Raw genomic sequence first — 13,259 nt, 5'->3', positions numbered from 1 at the left:
TCTATTTAGGTGTTCCTATGTTGGGTGCATAGATATTTACAAGTGTTATATTTTCTTGTTGCATTGTTCCCTTTATCATTATGTACTACCCATCTTTGTCTCTTGTTATAGTTTTTGTTTTAAAGTCTATTTTGTCTGATATAAGTATTGCTACCCTGCTTTCTTTTCTGTCCCATTTGCATGGAATATCTTTTTCTGTACTTTTACTTTCAGTTTGTGAGTGTCTTTAGGTATGAAGTGTGTCTCTTGTATGCAGTATATACATGGGTCTTGCTTTTTACCCATTTGGCCACCCTATGGCATTTGGTTGGAGCATTTAGTCCACCGATATTTAAAGCAGCTATTGAAAACTATGTATCTATTGCCATTTTGTTACTTTTTTTCTGGGTATTTTAGTAGTTCTTCTCTGTTCCTTTCTTTTTCTCTTGCTCTCTTCCCTTGTGGGTTGATGGCTATCTTTAGTAATTTGTTTGATTTCTTTTGTCTTACTTTTTTTCTTGCTTGTTACAGGTTTCTGATTTGTGATTACCACGAGAATCCTATTTAATGTACTATGAATATAACAGTCTATATTGAGTTGATAGATTCTTCAGCTTGACCTCTTTCTAAAGGCTCTACTTTTTCACTCCCCTCCTCCCACATTATATGTTTTTCAAATCATATATAGTCTCTTGTTTAGTGTGTGTCTATCCATTACCCTCTTATCATTGAAATAGGTAATTTTAGTACATTTGTCTTTTACCTTCATATTATCTTCACAGGTAGTTGATCTGCTGCCTTTACTATATTATTACGTTACAAGTGATTTTATTGCCTGGTTTTTTGTTGTTGTTGTTTAGGTTTTTTGATAATTTTTTTATCTTTATTGAGATCATTGTTTTCCTACTTAAATAAGTCCCTTTAGCGTTTCATGCAAAACTGATTTCTTAGTGATAAACTCCTTTAATTTTTGCTTGTCTGGGAAGCACTTTATCTCTTCCTCCATTCTGAATGACAGCCTTGATGGATAGAGTATTCTTGGCTGTAGGTTTTTTCCTTTTAGCACTTTAAATACATCCTGTTATTCTCTTCTCACCTGTAGAGTCTCAGTTGAGAAGTCCGCTGATAGCCTGATGGGCTTCCCCTTATATGTCACTTGTGGCCTCTCTCTTGCTGCTTTTAGGATTCTCTTTTTGTCTTTAATTTTGGACATTTTAATTATGATATGTCTTGGTGTGGGCATCTTTGGGCTTATCTTGTTTGGAGCTCTCTGTGCTTCCTGAACTGGGATGTCTGTTTCCTTCATCAGGTTAGGAAAATTTTCATCTATTATTTCTACAAATAAATTTTCTGCCCCTTTGTCTCTCTCTTTTCCCTCTGGGACATCTACAATCAGAATGTTAGCATGCTTGATATTATCCCAGAGTTCCTTTCAACTGTTCTCATTCTATCTAATTCTTTTCTCTCTTTTTTTTCCTGCTTGGTGATTTCCTCTAGTCTTTTGGCTAGCTTGCTGATCCATTCTTCTGCTTCCTCTACTCTGCTATTGAGTCCCTCTAGTGAATTTCTCATTTCCAGTATTGTATTCTTCATTTCTGATTGGTTTTGTTTTTACGTCTTCCAGTTCTTTGCTGATGTGCTCACTGTGTTCATCTGTTTTTCTCCCCATATCTGTGAGCATCCTCGTGATATTTTGTTTGAACTCTTCGTTGAGTAGGTCACTAGTTTCTCTTTCATTTAGTACTTTTTCTGGGGTTTTGTACTGTTCCCTTGCTTGGAAAGTATTCTTTTGCCTGCTCATTATGCCTCTTTCTCTGTGCTTATTTCTATGTATTAGGTAAGTCAGCTATGTCTCCTGATCTTGGAGAAGTGGCTTCATGTATGAGATTTCTTATGATGCCCAGAAGTGTGCTTCCCTCTCATCACCAGTCCATAAGAACCAGGAGTGACCCCTTTGTGAGCTACTTGTGTCCTTCTGCTATGGCAGGGTTGCTCCCACTGCAGGTACCCAGGGAGTCTAATCTTTCCTTCCCTGGCCAGCTCTTTGCAAATCCGGTTTGGGGGGGTGGGCCTCAGCACTGTTTGCTACAAAATCTATCAGCTCACTGCTATTGCAGTTTTCCTCTTACTTGGGTTGGTACCCAGTGTAGCTGGCTGCTAGGCTCAGGGGCATAGAGTTGTGATAGGCCTCAGGCCTACAAGGCTGTTGTCAGTTCTCTTAAGCGTGTAGCTGAGTGGGGCTGGCTCTAGGCATGGGTTCACTCAATTGTTTCAGGCTTTGGAAGGTGGGGCTGATCCTTTTTATGGCTATTTGTAAAGCACAGGTCTTCTGCCACTGATAGGCCTCACCTCCCATTGGGCCACATACACCATCAACACAGTCCTGGGCTGTGCACACTTCTCAACCCCCTGGAGCGTACCCCTACTCTGCACTGCAGGGGCCCCCACTTCTCCACCAATGTTCCCCACAGTTCACCTGGTCCTCACACAGGTCCTGCTCCACAGAGGCAGAGACCCTTACCTGCCTGTAGAGGATCAAGGCACCCAGTCAATGCAGGCTGAAAAGTAGCCTGAGGGCTTGGTGATAGATGGGGTTGGTCCCTAGGGTGAGTTGCCTGCCCTGGCTGAACTGGATTAAACCTGTGTTCTAGTGGGTGTGGTAGATGCCTGGGCTAACATGCCAAGGGATGAACCTCAATGGCACCCACCAGGGACCATGTCAGCACACCTGGACCAGCTCAGAACAATGGCCCCCACCAATGTTTCAGTCTCCAGAGAGGTCCCTCTTCTCACCAAGATGCCCCCAGAGCCCACCAGGTGAGTCTTATTTCACCAAAGGACTGTCAGCCTTCTCTGTGGTGATTTTAGGTTGCTGCAATGAGTGAGTTTGTGTGTGGGCCCTTTAAGACCCAGGTCTTTTTGGCTTTCTGCCGATAGCTTTGCTGGGGGTATCCTCGCTGCAGTTAATTGCCAGCAAAGCCAGACAGTAAGACCCCCGTCTCAGTTGGGCTGAGTCTGAAGGATGCTTATAGCAGTATCGACCCCGATCCAGACCTCACTCCTCCAGGGAGGGCTGTGTACCTTAGGGTGTCTCCCGCCTGGCCATCTGAGAAGCTCCACTGCTCCCAAGGTGGCTTTTTTCCTCTCTAGCAGGAATTACTGCCTCTTCTGCCTTCATCAGGACTGTCCCTTGTTGTGGGGGTTGTTTTAATCCAGTTTTCAGTTTTCAATCCGGGGTAATTTTTCCAAAAATTATTGTAACTTGATTGTGTTCATGGGAGGAGGCGAGTTGAACATCTGCTCACACTACCATCTTGACAAGATCTCTCTGATAATTTTTAACTTAGATAAAAGAATAAATCCTTGAAAAACACAACTAACTCAATAAGAAATAGGAAACACAATGACTACTGTATCTATTGAACAAATTGTATTGGTAATTAAAAAACCTTCCCCAAAAGAAAACTTTAGGCCTAGATGGCTTCACTAGTAAGTTCTTTCGAACACTTAAGAAAGAAATAATATCACTCTTACAAACATTGACTCCAAAGAAAAGGAAAACAGGAAAGACTTCTCAGTGTGTTTTAAAAGGCTAGCATAAACTTCATACCATAACATGATAAAGATATAAGAAAGGAAAATTAGAGGCCAATATTTCTCATATAAACATAAAAATCTACATAAAATATTAGATATTTTATCCAATAATATATTTCAAAAGATAACATGTAATAACTAATTCGGATTTATCCCAGGAATACAAAGTTGGTTTAATACTCAAAATCAATACTATTCGTAACATTTATAACATTAGCAGAATGAATGGAAGAATCTTATGATAAATATATAGGTGCAGACAAAATTTAATAAATTCAACATCCATTCATGTTTAAAACTCTAAGCATGGTAGAAATAAAAGGGAATTTCTAAACTCTGATATAAACAAGCACTTACAAAAAAAGAAGTTGATAGCAAATATCAACCTTAATTGTAAAATAGTGAAAAATTTTCTGCTGAGATTAAACAAGAATGGCAGCTAGCACCATTTCTCTTCAACATTACACTAGAGGACCTAGTCAGGGCAATAAAAGAAGGAAAGGTAATACAAATTCTTTAGCAATAGTAAAGGAATAAAGAAAATCCTCATTATTTGTGAATGACACAATCATGTACCTAGAAGAATTACTAAAATCTACTGATAAACTATTAGAACTAAGTGAATTTAGCAAGATCCCTGGATACGAGGCCAAAAATATATAAAGATACATTTCTAGGGCCAGCTCAGTGGCATAGTGATTAAGTTCATGTGCTCCGCTTCAGCAGCCTGGGGTTCACGGGTTCAGATCCTGGGCACAGACCTACACACCACTCATCAAGCCATCCTGTGGCAGGCACCCCACATACAAAAGATAGAGGAAGATTGGTGCAGGTGTTAGCTCAGCGACAATGTTCCTCAAGCAAAAAGAGGAAGATTGGCAACAGATGTTGGAAGATTGGTGCAGATGTTAGCTCAGGGCCAATCTTCCTCACCAAAAAAAATAATAATAATAAAATAAAGTCTATTTTAAAAATGACACATTTCTATCTACCAGCAATGAGTAGTTGAAAAATCATTTTTAAATACTGCTTATACTAACACCAAAAAAGAAATAAGATGTACCATATTCATGGACTGGAAGACTCAATATTGTAAGGATGCCACTTCTCCCCAAATTGATCTCTAGATTCAGTGCAATTCCAATTGAAATCTCAATGGGTTTTTATGGAAATTGACAAGCTGATTCTAAAACGTGTGAAAATTCAAAGGACCAAAAATAGCAAAGTAATTGAAGAAGAACTAAGTTAAAGGATGTGTACTACTAAATGTCAAGACTAATTATAATGTTACAGTAACCAAAACAGAGTGGTATAGGTGCAAGATAGGCAAAGATACCAGTGGAACAGGAGAAAGTGTCTAGACTTAGATCCATACATACATAATCATCTAATTTAAGGCAAAATTACTACTGCAGTGAAACAGAGTGCAAAATAATTGATGCTTAATCAAGGTTATCCATTTAGAAATAAATGAATAAATAAATGTTAAACACTGTCTCACACCATACACAAAAATCAAATCAGATGGATAATAGACCTAAATGTGAAAGGTCAAGCAGTAAAGATTATCAAAGATAACATACATAAAATATCTTCATGACATTAGAGTTGGTAAATATTTCTTAAATAGAACACTAACTATGAAAAGCACTAACCCTAAAGGAAAAGCATGATAAATTGAACTGCTTTAAGATTAAGATCCTGTTTTCACTTTTAAAAAAATAGAAAATGAAAATGCAAGGTACAGAGTGAGAAAACGTTTTTGCAATACATATACATGAGATAAGACTTGTATCCAATACCTAAAGAACTCCTACAGTAGGAAAAGACAGACAACTCTATAAAAATAGACAAAAAACGTGAAAAAGCGCATCGCAAAAGCAGATATGTGAATTGCCAGTACACATATGAGAAGGTGATCAACTTCATTACTTCTCAGTAAAGCACATATTAACACCAGTGAACCACCACTACACATCCACAAGAATGACTAAAATGAAATGCACTGACAATTCTGAGTGTTGCTAAGGACATAGAACAACTGGGAGTCTCACACAATGCTGGTAGAAATGTAAATAGGTATGAACACTTTAGAAAATTTGAGCGTATCTACTAAAGCAAGTCAAACATGGGTTACACTTGAGGGAGGGTAATAACAAGGAGGAAGAACAAAGAAAGCTCTAGAGTGCTGGGAGTGTTTTGTTTCTTATTCTAGGTGGTGGTTGCAAGACTGTGTTTACCTTGGAAAAGTTCATAGATCTTATTTGGGAGCTTTTCTGTACTTATGCTTTAATAAAGAAATACGAAAAAAGAGAAACGGAAACAAAACAAAAAAGAAGAAGAGCTTTATGTATTCTTTTCTGGTCAGCTATTCTCTTTCTCACTTGCTTACCTTTGTTCCCTATCTTTCCTCTTCCTTTAGGTCTATTTTTCTTTTCTTAGACGTCTTTTAAATATCCAAATGGACATTTAAGGGACATACCAGATACACCTACATTCTCTTCCTTCTTACCATTGATAGCAGTTTTTCACTTTTTTTACATAGAACTCAGAGTAAGGAGTCACAAGCTTAAAAGATGCTGAAAAACAGTAACTTTTTTTATCCCAGAACTTACTGTATACTTGACCAAGCTATTAATAAAGTAGGACTGTAATTATATGTCTGTGTTTTTATTCTCACTTGACAATAAACTCCTTCAGATAAAGGGATCGATCTAATTAACCTTTTTTGATCCTGCTCATATCTTAGTCTTTGCCACATAGTAGGAACTCAACAAATCGTTGTTCACCTGAAAAACCGGGTAATCTACTTTGAAGTCTTTAAGAGCAGCCAGAGGGCCAGAATTGAAAGAGGCTGAGATATCCTATTTCTCCGAGGCAAAGAACTAGATTATACGACCTCTTGAGAGCACTTCTGTTGCCCAGAGTCTATGATTGAATGACTTACTGGTAACTCTTTAAGCCTTCCTCAGTTAGTCATTGTACCAGTTGATATACCACTGAGATTTACCACTGAGATTTATGTTCTTGCACTTTTTATTTGTTATTTTCCTTTTCTTAAAAAAAAGTCATAATTTGATTTCTATTTTTTGGTCCTTTCTAAATTATTGCTATGTAAACTAAATAGATTAAATATACAATTTTTGGTTTTACACCTATGTTTGAAATTGACAGTTCTGAATTTTATAGCCATGATCTAAATTCATTTCCAGATATAAAGTTAATATCCTGAACAATAAATTTGCTAACATAAAGGAATTCATTTATTTTATATCTGATTTTTTTTCTTGCTCCAAACAAAACTAGTGCTTAGTTTGTAGTATCACATGTTGGAACAACAGAAATTATTAATCATGAAACAGACTAACCTGATCCACTGGAGTTCAATCAAGAAGCCTTGAGGGTGGAAGTCTCTTGTCACAGGAAAAAAGTTTAAAATGAAAGCAAAAGAAGATAGAAATTGGAAAGCGGTTGTTTCTCTCTAGGCATTTGATAAATATTAATTACTTTTCTTTCCTTTTATGTCCAAGGTAACAATAATGACACTCCAAAAATAATTGTTATTATTAAGTAGACAGAATTTGAATACAGTTAAATTCTCTTGATAGCTTTTCATACTTCAATCTTACTGAAATTCAGGGTATGCACAGATGTTGACTTTCTTAAAATGTATCAAGGTCACTGTAAAATTTAATTTCCCAAAGATTTTACATTAAAGATTTTACATTAATATCCCAAAGATTTTATATATTAAGAAAGAAATGCAATCTATGTACTTATAGACCAATTATACTTATGTTGAAAGGCCTAATTGTATTTTATCAAAATAAGTACTAAAAATTATTATGTATCATCTCTGTCCTTTGATTTCCTTTGTTTACAACATGTTGACAAAAATACATTTAAATTAAATCTTTTTTATTATTCAAACTATTTCAAAGTTAAAGAAATACCTTTGGTTTCAAGTTTATTTCAGCTCTCATTTCTCATTACAACACAGATATGTAGTTTTCTTTCACTTACTTTCTTGTCCAAAGGCATAAAATGCTCATGCTGTCTCTCCCTCTCTCATTTCTAAGTAAAGGAGGCAGATTTCCATCTTCTACTACTGATTAAGGACAACCAATTTACCAAGTCTCCCTTCTCAGCCTCGAAGCAAAAGTAGTTGTAAAATCGTATGTAATTCAACCATGAACCCAACTCTAACTCTGTAAGATTGTGACATCCAGGTAGATGGGAATTATTTCAACAAATGTAACAACGATGGATAGAAGATCAACTAACATTCTTCCTAATTGTGGTTCCTCTTGGGATATTATAGCTACGGTTACAGGGAAGGAATAGTTATTCTTTATGCAGCTCCATGTAGGTGGGGAAGTCGCAAAGCCAGCATTTGGCATAAGCTGAAGAGGCAGTTGACTATGGCGGTTTGAAGCGTTGTATGCTGTTCTTCCAAGACAACTGTAGCTCCCACATTATTCACTCTTTTGAGTTAAAATGGAAATGTAATATGGGAAATATAACACTCTCATCTAAACTAGTTTCTAAACTAAATTACCTGAGAAAATGAGAGTTGGACAAAGAAGGGTGGGCAGGGAACAGGGAAGAAATAAGGAAATGTTCAGAAAATTAGGACAGAACGGTCAGCCTAAGGATAGAAAGGGAGAAGGAAATCACAAAGTATGGTCAAGGGAAAGACAGTAAACTGACTAAAGTAGAAGATTTTAAAAAGTAGGTAAAGATAGGTCTGAAAAATGACATAATATTGGATGTTTTCACTGACACAGCAATTGCTATAGAAAAGAAACCTAAAACAAGGTATCCCACCAAAACGTAAATTTTCAAAGAAATCACCAAGAACTTATTTCATAATTCTAAACATCCCTCAGCCACACAGAGGATATAGTAGTGTCTAGGGCATGGAGATGAAAGTATTTGTGAGGAGGCTATTTTTGGAGAGAGCCAGTTGGTGTGCTGGGAGGGGTGAAGTGCAGAACCCTCACTGCAGCACTAGTGGGAAAAACTTCAACAGGAGCACTCAGAATCTTATATGTCTCTAGAAGGCAAAGGCATTTGGCATTTGACTCCTGCCTAGAAATGCTAAGAGGCAGAGATGGGTCCACTGGCTGCTTGAGTAGCAAAGAAAGATAGAAGTAGCATCTTCATTGAGATCAATCTGTAGTCCTAAACTTTTTAAGGGCAAAGACTGTTAGTATTTAACACAAGAGAAATAACCTAAAGCCTTTTTAAATTCCTCCATAGAAGACCTCCTGGAAAACAGAATAAAAAACAAGAACAGTGTGGAGAGAAACAGTTGGAGTAAAAATATTACTCTTATTTCTGGGATGTAAACTCAAATGTTCTCAGCGAGAGCTTTTGAAAGAGCACACAAGAAGAAAAGAGTTGGGTTAGACCTTGGTCAAGTGGGATGTGGAAAGTCATCTTACAATAATACCGGCATACAAGGCCTTCTCTGCTCTTTTCCCACCTTCAACCAAGAGGGATAAAAAGCCTTGACTGCAAAGATAGGGGAGGAGAGGAAGAAGAATGGACTCATGATTTTTCTGTAATGAATTCTTTCTTAGATTCTAAAAGTGGATTGATTAGCAATAAGAGAATATTTTTCATATGCCTATATTTGATGTATGCCAGCTCTCTTTGTCTAGTGGTTAAGATTCGGCACTCTCACCACCAGGGGTTCACTTCCCGGGCAGGGCACCACAGCACAAGTCGGTTGTCATAGAGTGGTGGCTGTGTGTTGCTGTGATGCTGAAAGCTATGCTGCCAGTATTTCAAATAGCAGCAAGGTGACCCAGGGTGGACAAGTTGCAGCAGAACTTCCAGACTAATACAGACTAGGCCACCCACTTCCAAAAAAATTGATGAAACCCTATGAATAGCAGGGGAGCATTGTCTGATATAGCACCGGAAGGTGAGAGGATGGCACAAAAAGACTGGACAGGGTTCTGCTCTGTTGTACACAGGGTCAGTAGGAATTAGAATTGATTCAATGACACTAACAAAAAATAAAATTTGATGTAAAATTTCTAAGTGAAGTGTTCTTCCACTTGCCCCCTTCTCAAACCAAAGACTTTTCTCCTGCAGCTCATCCTATCTGGGAGGAAATATATTTAACTTTAAATCAAGTTCAAAATTTTATTACTTCATGGCCTTACACATTTTTAAATACCAACCTAATATTACGCTTTGTGACTTAGAGTGAATCTAATACCTTGTATTTACTCAGAGTGAGTGACCAGAAAATGCATGGTACTAAGTTTTCAAAAAGGGGCTGGAGGAGTTCCATCACTGAATAAATTTTAAAGGGACAATGGAAAGCAAGAATATAAAGATATTTTCTGATTAAATCTCATGAGCTTTGCTTGTTGAACATCCCTGTTAAGACACTAATAGTAATAGCAATGGTAATGCCAAATAAAATAGCTACTGTTTATTAAAGACCTATTATATACCAGACTGTATGATATGTGCTTGGCACATATTATCTCATTTAATCTTTATGACAATCCTATCTGTTTATATTATAGCTTCCATTTTAATCATGAGAAAAATGAGCTGCAGAGAGTTAAGCAATTATCCAAGATCACTCAGATATGATCAAATGACTTCTATGACCACCAGAAGAACTTCAGTGTTATATACTCTCATTTAACTATAATGCATTGTCTCAATGCCAGGTTATGGAATTTTCATTTCATCCAGCAAGCGCTGAAGGGCCATTATAGATGTAAAAGAAAGAATGAGAGGACAAAAGTGATGTTTTAAGAAGAATAACCTGACAGCCCTATATGTTGTCGCTCTACAGCATACATGTCCACCACTCTGGCCACCATAACATAATAATAGATAGAGGAATCCGTTACTCCTAAACCCAATTGCCAATCCACAAGCCATCTAAATCAATCATCAGACACACTGCAGTAGAAGAGGGTGGTATTAGAACCCACTCCTGTGTCTTATTGTTCCTATAATACATCTAGGGCACACCACCTAGAAATTTCTCATCATAAATAGGCGCATGAGGAGCTGGCCTGGTGGCATAGTGGTTAAGTTTGCGTCCTCTGCTTCAGCAGCCCAGGGTTCACAGGTTTGGATCGAAGGCGCACACCTACCACCACTTGTCAAGCCACACTGTGGCAGCATCCCACATAAAAAAATAGAGGAACATTGGCACAGATGTTAGCTCAGGGCCAATCTTCCTCACAAAAAAATAAATAAATAAATAGGCAAGTGAATAATAATATCCTTTGATTCTTAATCAATCCACATTTAGAACATAAGCTGAGACTATTATCGAAAGCCAAGAGCCCATCTCAAGAAACTTGCCCTCTTGTTTTGTTCTTCTTATTCTCCTCAAGGACGCTAGAACCACATGCTAGTGAGAGAAAAATTCTTGAGCAACTCTAGCCAGTCATTTGGAGTAAATAATTTAGATGTTAAAAGTCTAACCTCTATTCAGAGTCAGATAACTGCCAAAAGTTTAGGAACCAGAGTGCAAACCATAAAAAAGCTATTTAATGCTTCCCTCCTTGCTAGGATTAGAAGTCTGCACCAAATATATGAAAACCACAAATTATCACTTAAGATATTTTAAATATCACAGTGAATATAATGCTTCACAAAATCCTTTAAAGAAAGCTTACGTTTTTAACATTGCAGACTAAGGGATTTTAAGTCACTAAAATAATCAAGGTTTTTATTTTCTATTTCATATTTTTCATATTGCTTACCCACAATGACCCATTCAAAGACCCAAAATGCAACTTCTACATCAAGTAGAATTGTCCTCGGCCAGAAACACTGCTTCCTGCATTAAGGTTGTTGTAGTTCATTAAATGCCTTAGGGTTCCTTTTGCCATTTTATTTTAACCCAAAAGGATATATTTCTCTTGAAACAAAGCCACATCATTAAACAAACTTACAGAAGTAGAACTAGGCATTTTTCCTATTCAATTTTCTAAAACAATCTCATAGCTCTTTTTTTAAAAATATATCTACCTGGGGCTGGCCCCGTGGCCGAGTGGTTAAGTTTGCGCGCTCCGCTGCAGGCGGCCCAATGTTTCGTTGGTTCGAATCCTGGGCGCGGACATGGCACTGCTCGTCAGACCACGCTGAGGCAGCGTCCCACATACCACAACTAGAAGAACCCACAACGAGAAATATACAACTATGTACTGGGGGGCTTTGGGGAGAAAAAGGAAAAAATTAAAAAATATTTAAAAAAATATATATCTACCTATAATTACATAGACAACATCTCAGATACTTAAATTCATTATGTAGGCAATTTGGTCTTCTGGATAAAGCTCCAGGAACATTAAACCCAAGGTGAATTCCAAAACAACTGTGTCACATTGAAACTAAAACTTCATTGATGGATATCAGCCAACTACAAGATATACATTCCGCTGAGTGCCTCCACGATGGAATCTGCCTCCTGGCTCATATTACCTATTGGCAGCAGCATAAGATCATTGCACCTAGGAATGTTTTACTTTATTGGAAACTCAAGTAAACAAAAAAAATAAAACCACTAAAAAATCTTATGGTCTACCACAAAGGAAGCATAATAATTTTTAACAAAGGCCTTAGAAGCTCTGAGCATAAAGAGTTAAGAGGAAATGAGGCTTCTCTATGCCTTCCTAATCCCAGATGTGGTAGGTAATAAACTCCATGGTGTACAATAAGAAAGATGAAGGCATAAGAAGACCCTGTGTACACTAGACTAGCGTACAAGGAGATGTACACAAGCATGAGTTGAACATGGAGACTCTGAGCCATCTCAATGTTCTTCTTGGAATCACTCAGCAAACAACAAAAGATACAGTTTGGGGAGTTCTAGTTAGCAACCAAAAACGGAGAATTAAAAATAGAGATCAGATGGATTGTTGTATTCACTGGGTGTGTTCACTGGTTGACTTCCAAGTACAGTTATGCACGGCATAGAGACATTTTAGTCAATGACAGACCAAATATACAACAGTGGTCCTGTAAGATTAGTACCATATGGCCTAGGTGTGTAGTAGGCTATACCATCTAGGTTTGTGTAAGTATACTCTATGATGTCCAAACAACAACAAAATCACCTAACGATGCATTTCTCAGAACACATCCTCATTATTGTATTTATTAAATATTCCCTAAATGATAAGTCTGAATTTATGGATGTTGAGGCTTCGAATCAAGAGATTTAGTGAACTCTTGGCTGTTTTACTGTTACATGATTATGAAAAGTGACCCTCCCTCCCTGCTTCACCTTTCTTCACCTATACAATGAGGAGAATAATAAATCCCATTTATCTCAGGTGGATGTAATGAAGAGGATTCCAAGTTAATAATTCATAAGACTTTCTGGGTGAATGATTCTATATAAATTCAAGCATGAGCAGAGAATTCAGTAATAAACCACAAGTCATTTGACACCAAGTTTAGTATTTGATCCATAATACTGTTGCTTTAAAAATATATTTGAAAGAGTCTCTCAGAGTTGTCTTTCCTGTCTCATCTCACCTGAATGTTGCATGGCTTTTTGATTATATCCTGTGTTGAATGAAGGAGAGTGATTTCCACCACAAAATACGTGAAAGTTTTCAACTGCCCCCTTTTTCTCTTTAAAATTTTTAAGAGTCTTGTTCATTGGATAATTGATCACTTCCTCAGCT

The sequence above is a fragment of the Equus caballus genome, chromosome 9 (genome assembly GCF_041296265.1).
Source record: "Equus caballus isolate H_3958 breed thoroughbred chromosome 9, TB-T2T, whole genome shotgun sequence".
Taxonomy (NCBI): Eukaryota; Metazoa; Chordata; class Mammalia; order Perissodactyla; family Equidae; genus Equus; species Equus caballus.
Note: the sequence above shows the minus strand (reverse complement) of the source record.